This window comes from Pipistrellus hanaki (assembly GCF_964339955.1).
Source record: "Pipistrellus hanaki genome assembly, chromosome: 4".
In the NCBI taxonomy this organism is placed as follows: Eukaryota; Metazoa; Chordata; class Mammalia; order Chiroptera; family Vespertilionidae; genus Pipistrellus; species Pipistrellus hanaki.
In genome coordinates this window covers 74,010,044-74,018,009 of record NC_140506.1, presented here as the reverse complement: position 1 = coordinate 74,018,009, position 7,966 = coordinate 74,010,044, and the positions used below count along the sequence as shown (strand labels likewise).

At 44.3% G+C, this 7,966-nt stretch overlaps 1 protein-coding gene across 2 annotated transcripts in view; it reads left to right on the top strand.

Annotated features, from left to right (window-relative positions):
• The first annotated feature begins 250 nt into the window (after positions 1 to 250).
• LOC311621672 (general transcription factor II-I repeat domain-containing protein 2) overlaps positions 251 to 7,966 on the top strand; it is a 34,087-nt gene continuing 26,371 nt past the window's right edge. Inside the window, exon 1 of one of the 2 annotated variants that reach the window (XM_084881992.1) lies at positions 251 to 1,090. The gene's annotated coding sequence lies outside the window, so the exon portion shown is untranslated. The remainder of the gene's footprint in view (positions 1,091 to 7,966) is intronic. The other variant, XM_084881993.1, reaches the window with a different exon arrangement.

Here is a 7,966-nt window from a genome sequence, read left to right as displayed (position 1 = left end):
GAGTGAACTGACGATTCTTGGGGAAAAGGGGAGATGGGGGCGTGGGAAGAGACTGAACATAAACTGTGCACCTATGGATGAGGACAATAGGGAGTGGGGAAAGGGCAGAGGGTGGGGTGGGAACCTGGTGGAGGAGAGCAATGGTGGGGGGGGGAAAAGGAACATTTGTAATAATATGATAAATAAAAACTTATTAAAAAAAATAAAATGTAACTAAAACTTAAATCAGATTAACACTATTGTAATATTTGACTCTTCGCTAAAGTGGCCCCCATCAGCTGATGGGCATCTCTTGATTAGTCGGCTTATGTCACTGACCACATGGGAAGGTCAGGACACGCTGATACAGTTTGTAACCAACAACTGGATGGCTTTCAGGTGGATTCACCCGTCAGTGGAGTTGTGACCTCACCCCTCCAAAAAACTACACATTGCAATCATGCTCACGCATTCAATTACAGCAAGCAAGTACCCTTCACGTCTGGGGGGCGGTTTCCAGGGATGAGACCAGACATGTGCCAGCCACTCACTCCAGAGGCTGGGGATGGAGAGCACGTCTGGCCTTCCGCTGAACAGGAGCCTCCAATCAGGGTGGGGAACGTCCGGCCCACACGCCATATAAGGCCCACAGAATCATTTGGCCCGGCCCTGCCAAGGCATTAGGGGTGAGTTAATTAAATGTCTGGCCAAATATAGCAGGCTAAGTTGATCATTTTGTATGTCAAGGGGATGATGTTATAAATATCCAAATGGCCCTTGGCAGGAAAAAAAGGTTCCCCACCCCTGCCGGAACTAACTGAGTGTGCAGCAGGGCTGGATTCGGCAGCACCGGAAACGGCAACTCCCACTTGGAGCTCCGCAGACAGAGTTGAGGCTGCCTTCCAGGAAGCCAAAAAAAAAAAAAAAAAAAAAAAGGGGAGAAAGAGACAAAGGAGGGATAGTGGGGCACAGGCCCTCGGCCGCCGCCCACACGCCGCGCCCCCACCTCTTCGCCTTCCCGGCGGCCGCCCTCGGCCTCTGGCCGCCCCCCGGTGGCCGAGCCCTCGGACGCCGCCGCCCGCCGGCCCCTGCCCGCTGCCGGGGACCTCAGGTGCGTACCCCGCCTCCGCCGCCATTAAGAGCGGGTGCTTTCCTCGGAACTGTCTGCTCCCCCGGGGCCTGCCGAAGGGGAGGCTTAGGGAGGCCGCCCGCCCAGATGCCTAGAGGGAAGTGGCCCTACTCCGCCGGCCCCGTCGGGCCCCGGAGCAGCGCTGCCGGAGGGCAGGGCCCAGGGGGTGGGGGTGGGGCGAGGGAGCTCGGCTGCGGGGGTGACGGTAGCACGCACCGAACGCGCATCCTTCTCCCTTCCGATTGGCCAGGCGGAGCGGAGGGGGCGGGAGGATGCTGCCAGTCCTGAGCTCTCAGGGGCTGGGGGTGCGTGAGGCCACGCCCCGTTTGATTTACGCGGTGCTCTCGCGTTGTGGGCAGACGTGCCTAATTGGGTAGGTTAGGGGGCGGGCCTCCTCTGTTGCCTGGTAACTGCCTGTTCCACGGAGTCGGGCGCCTCCGCCCCTCACCTTGCGAGTGGTCCACGGCGTGGGTTTGTCGGGGGTGTGGTCTGTTCGGCGGTCCCCGGCGGCCTGTGGGCGGAAAAGCCCAGAGGCCCTAAGAAGAGTCTATATGGCCCATTATAGCTGGGGGCGGGGAAGGGGGAAAGATCCGCAAGGCTGTATTTTCCGCCCTTCAAACCCAAGCTTTGCTGTTTACTGAGGGACCCCAATACAATTCGCCCTTTAAAAGTGCATATAACTCATTGGTTTTTCGTTTATTCTCGGAGTTTTGCAACCATCGCCACTAATTCCAGAATATTTTCATCACCCAAAAAGGAACCTCGATTCCATTAGACAGTCATTTCCCATTTTCCACCCCTAACTCCTGGCAACTGCTAGTGTACTTTTTGTTTCTTTTGCCCTGTCTACTCTGGACATTTTCTGTAGGTGGACTAAGGAGCCATTTGGGTCTGGTGTCTTTCATTCTCTTTTATGACTGAATAGTTATTGTATGGGCATACCACATTTCTGTCAATTTATGGCAATTTGGTTTGTTTCCACTTTTTTTTTTGCTATTGTGGGTAATGCTATGAGCATTCCTGTACACGTTTTTATGTGCATATGTTTTCAACTCTTGGGTGTTGTGGGGTCGAACCCTGGGTTCAAAATAAGACCACCGGAGGCTGATGATTTATTTTTAAAAAAGCAGGCAAAGGTTTATTGAAATATCTGGCCAGGACAGCCGCAAGAGCACCACACCCAGGCAGACTCCAAACGAGGACGACTGCCAGTCTTTAGAGGCAGGTAGTTATTTTTAAAGGTTCTGAGAAGGAAAACCCCTATTTTGCAACACTGTTGTTTGGAATTTTCTGCTGTTCTTCCTAGATAAAATGTTGCTTTCTAGTTTGCTTTAGCCCGTTTGAAAAATGATGAAGATAAACTTAGCTGTCTGACCTGTAGGCCAGAGACCAGATATGCCCACAATCTCAATACCATGCCAGGTGCACCTTCTCAATTGGATAGAACAGCATTGTTTTTCAAGGCCAGCATTGAGATAATCACTAAGTGCACATAGGGCTGGCTCTTTAATTTAAAAAAGGAAGCTCTGCCTGTAACCTTGCTTAGAATTTGAATTCATCCTATTTCATTGGTTATATACTAAGGAATGAAATTTCTGGGCTAAGCTTTGTGTTTTTAATTTCATGCTGGTAATTTGAAGTAAACTGATATCAAATATAAGATTGGATATTGCTCAGAGCTGCAAGTGAAGAATTCAACAGCCTTTTCTCCCTCTTTCCTTCCACTTGGAGAGGAAGGCGTGATCAGTGTGACTGGCCACCTGGCCTTTAGTGAACACAGGGCTTGGTGCCAGCTGCATCAGGGTGACGGTACAGTTTTTAAAAACAGAAAGAAACATATACTTAGGTTAGTTTTAAAAATAATTTAAAAATTTGAAACAATGTTGACTTTACAAAAAACTGTAACTATGATACAAAAACTACTAGAGAGAAATTATCAACCTGAGGCCACATCATCCCCAGATACTTTAAAGTGTGTATTTCCTATAAACAAGAATATTCTCCTACAACAGCAGTATTACAATCAAAATCAAATTAACCTTAATACATTACAATCCTAAAACCTCATTAAGTTTTATCAGTTGTCTCAGTAATGTTCTCTATAGCAAAAAGGAAAACATTTGCAAATCCTATATAATAAAAGGCTAATATGCAAATCAATCAGAATGTCCGGTTGCTATGATGCGGACAGGGAGTGCTGCTCAGTCAGAAGCTGGGTTCACGAATGGCAAGTGCAGCAGTGGTAATCGGACATCCCCGAAGAACTCCTGGACTGCAAGAAGGTGCAGGCCTGGCTGAGGAACTCCCCCCTCTCAGTGCACAAATTTCGTGCACCGGGCCTCTAGTAATTCTATAAATTCAATAATAAAAATAAGCAAACAATCCATTTTTTATTTTTTTTAACTTATTTTTTAAAAAAAATATATTTTATTGATTTTTTACAGAGAGGAAGGGAGAGAGAGAGAGCTAGAAACATCGATGAGAGAGAAACATCGACCAGCTGCCTCTTGCACACCCCCTACCGGGGATGTGCCCACAACCAATGTACATGCCCTTGACCAGAATCGAACCTGGGACCTTTCAGTCCACAGACTGACGCTCTACCACTGAGCCAAACCAGCTTCAGCTCAATCCATTTTTTAAATGGACAAAAAATTTGAGCAGGCATCTCACCAGAGATGATATATGGATGGCAGATAAGCACATGTAAAGATGTCCAGCATCATTAGTCATTATGAAAATGCAAATTTTGCCCTGGCAATTTTGCCCAGTGGTTAGAGCTCCTTCCCATGGACCAAAGGATCTCGGGTTTATTCCCAGACAAGGGCACGTACCTCAGTTGCAGGTTCCCCAGCCCAATCAATGTGTTTCTCTCACATAGATGTTTCACTCTCTCTCCTCCTCTTCCCTCTCTCCACTCTCTTTAGAAATTAATGGGAAAGCCTAAACCGGTTTGGCTCAATGGATAGAGCGTCAGCTTGGGGACTGAAGGGACCCGGGTTCGATTCCGGTCAAGGGCATGTACCTTGGTTGTGGGCATATCCCCAGTGGGGGGTGTGCAAGAGGCAGCTGATCGATGACTCTCTCTCATCGATGTTTCTAGCTCTATCTCTCTCCCTTCCTCTCTGTACAAAATCAATAAAATATATTTTAAAAAAATTAATGGGAAAAATATCCTCAGATATTTTTTTTAATTTAAAGAAAATGCAAATTTAAACCACAAAGCAATATCACTACCAACATATTAGAATGGCTAAACGTTGTTTTTTCCTAACCTGACAATATTGTGCTTTGACAAAGATGTGAGCACCTGGAGTTCTCATGCTTTCGTGATAGGAACACTAATGATACAGTCACTTTGGAAAACAGTTTGGAACTTCCTTCTAAAGCGAAAAATATACTTAAACTATGTCCCAGCAATCCCACTTTTAGGTATTTATACAAGAGAAATGAAAATTTAGGTTTAGTCCGACCAGCATGGCTCAGCCATTGAGCATCGACCTATGAACGGTTCAATTCCATTTAGGGCACATGCCTAGGTTGTGGGATGGTGGGACATGCAGGAGGCAGCCGATCAATGAATCTCTCTCATCATTGATGTTTCTATATCTCTCTCCCCTTCCCTTCCTCTCGGAAATCAATAAAAATATTTTCTTTTAAAGAACACTTAGGTTGACACAAAAGCCTACGTGTGAATGGTTGTAGTGGCTTTATTCATAATCATAAAAACAAAACAAAAAACTGTGAATAACCCAAAAGTTCTTTACCAGGCAAAAAGATAAATTGTATATTTCTACAATGTGTACTTAGTGAAAAGAAAAAAAACAAACTGATACAGCCGAAACCGGTTTGGCTCAGTGGTAGAGTGTCGGTCTGCGGACTGAAGGGTCCCAGGTTCGATTCTGGTCAAGGGCATGTACCTTGGTTGCGGGCACATCCCCAGTAGGGGGTGTGCAAGAGGCAGCTGGTCGATGTTTCTCTCTCATCGACGTTTCTAGCTCTCTATCTCCCTTCCTCTCTGTAAAAAATCAATAAAATATATATATATTTTTAAAACTGATACAGTGACCAGCACAGCATGGGATTCCATTTATATGACATTCTGGAATACCAAAAAACTACAGGGATGGAAACAGATCCGTTATGGCCAGAGGCTGGGGTGCAGGGTGTGAATTGACTACTAAGGGGCCTGGAAGAGTGTTAGGGGTGATGCAACTGTGTTCGCTATACCTTGATTTTGGTAGTGGCTACAGATGTTATATTTGTTAAGACATATAAAACTATGCCCTAAAAAGGTGAAGTTACTATAGGTAAATTATACCTTAATTTAAAAATTTTGTGACATGAGCGGGTATTTCACCACTAATAATCAAAGAAATGCAATGTAATTCTAGTGAGAGTCTAGTTTACATCAGTTGAAAGAAATTTTTTTATTATTATTGATTTTTTTACAGAGAGGAAGAGAGAGGGATAGAGAGTTAGAAACATCAATGAGAGAGAATCATCCATCAGCTGCCTCTTGCACACCCCCTACTGGGAATGTGCCCGCAACCAAGGTACATGCCCTTGACTGGAATCGAACCTGGGACCTTTCAGTCTACAGGCCGACACTCTATCCACTGAGCAAAACCGGTTTCGGCAGTTGAAAGAATTTTTATAGTAAAAAGGAAAGAGTAAATGGTCTATTTGACCATTTTTCTTCTTGCTAAATAAAATAGGCAGACATAAACAATGATTGATTGAGCTTAGACATGAGTGTCCCAATCTTTTTGGTCTGCTTCATGGAGAGACCTCTGAGCTTGGAGGTTGTTTTAAGGACACACAATGTCATGACCTCATGATGTTTTTTTCATTTCACAAACCACCCACATGGGGACATTTTATAACGCGTCCTCCAGGCTTCTGAGTGTGAACCGGCTTCTTTTTCTGAGTGCTTGCATGGAATAATTGGAGCATTAAATTGGATTATCAGAAAAGCACTGGCACCTAGTAGTATGTGTCCTCTGAATGTTAATTTCTTTTTCTCCATCCAACCTCTCTTTGATTTCATTTTATTTTTTAAAATAGCGTCATTTACCCCTAGACAGTTTGGATAGTGGATAGAGCATAGGCCCTGAGGACTGAAGGGTTTGATTTTGGTCAAGGGCATGTACCCTGGTTGCAGGCTCCATCCCCAGAGCCGAGTGCAAGAGACAACCAATCAATGTGTCTCTCTCACATAGCTCTTTCTCTCTCAGTCTCACCCCTTCCCTTCCACTCTCTCTAAAAACCAATGGAAAAATATCCTCGGTGAGGATTAACGACAATGATGACAACATCAAAGCTTTATTTAGGTAAAATTCACATATCACACAATTCACCCATTTAAAGCAATTCAGTGGTTTTTAGTGTAGTCATCACCACAGTCAATTTTGGAACATTTTCATCACCTCAGAAAGCCACCCTGTACCCTGAAGCTACCCCTCTCCTCAGCCCTAAGCCACACTGATCTTTGTCTCCGAGATTTCTCTGTTCTGGATATTTCATATGGATGACTCATCAAATAGGTGGTTCCCTTGATTTTAGGGTGAGGGAGCTCAGGAATGGTCAGAGGTGAAGGTGGTTGATTTAGTGTATCCTTCAGAGAAGAGGAGGCTGGGGTCACGGAGCTGCTGAATGGTCTGGGAAACCCCAGCCTGCCTCTCTTGGCTGTCAGCTCTGTGGGGACCAGTGCCTCATGCCTCCCTCTGCATAAGCTTACCTCACCGGCCTGGCCTGCTTTACTTACCCTTTGCTTACAAACATAATTAAGCCAACTATGGCAGGGGCATGACAAGTATTTATTTATTTATTTATTTATTTATTTATTTATTTTTTAAATAAATTTTTATTGTTCATATTATTACAAGTGTTCCTTTCCCCCCCCTTCCCACCCCACCCTCTGCCCTTTCCCCACTCCCCATTTTCCTCATCCATAGGTGCACAGTTTTTGTCAGTCTCTTCCCACATTCCCCTCTTCCCTTTTCCCCAAGAATCATTAGTTCACTCCCCTTCCATACCTCTGATTCTATTATATTCAACAGTTAATATTGTTCATCAGATTTTTTTTTAATTTCCTTGGTTTTTAGATTCACTTGTTGATAGTTACGTATTTGTTGTTCATAATTTTTATCTTTATTTACTTTCTCTTCCAAAAGAACCCCCTTCAGCAATTCATATAATTCTGGTTTGGTGGTGATGAACTCCTTTAGCTTTTTTTTATTAGTGAAGCTCTTTATCTGACCTTCGATTCTGAGTGATAGCTTTGCTGGGTAGAGTATTTTTGGCTGTAGGTTCTTGCTATTCATCACCTTGAATATTTCTTGCCATTCCCGTCTGGCCTGCATGGTTTCTGTTGAGAAATCTGCTGACAATCGTATAGGTGCTCCTTTATAGGTAACCACCTGCTTAGCTCTTGCTGCTTTTAATATTCTCTCTTTGTCCTTTGCTCTTGGAATCTTAATTATTATATGATTTGTCTTGGTGTGGTCCTCTTTGGATTCCTCTTATTTGGAGTTCTGTGTGCTTTCTGGACTTGTAAGTCCAATTCTTTCCCCAGGTGGGGGAAGTTTTCTGTCACTATTTCTTTCAGTATGTTTTCGATATCTTGCTCTCTCTCATCTTCTGGGACCCCCATGATTCTGATGTTGGATCATTTGAAGTTGTCCCAGAGGTTTCTTACATTATCTTCAATTTTCTGGATTCTCTTGCCTTCTACCTTCTGCAGAGGAGTGTCTTCTGGCTCTTTATGTTCCAAATCTTTGACTTGATTCTTGCGATCTTCTATTCTGTTTTTAGGACTCTGTATAATATTTTTTATTTCAGACAATGTATTCTTTA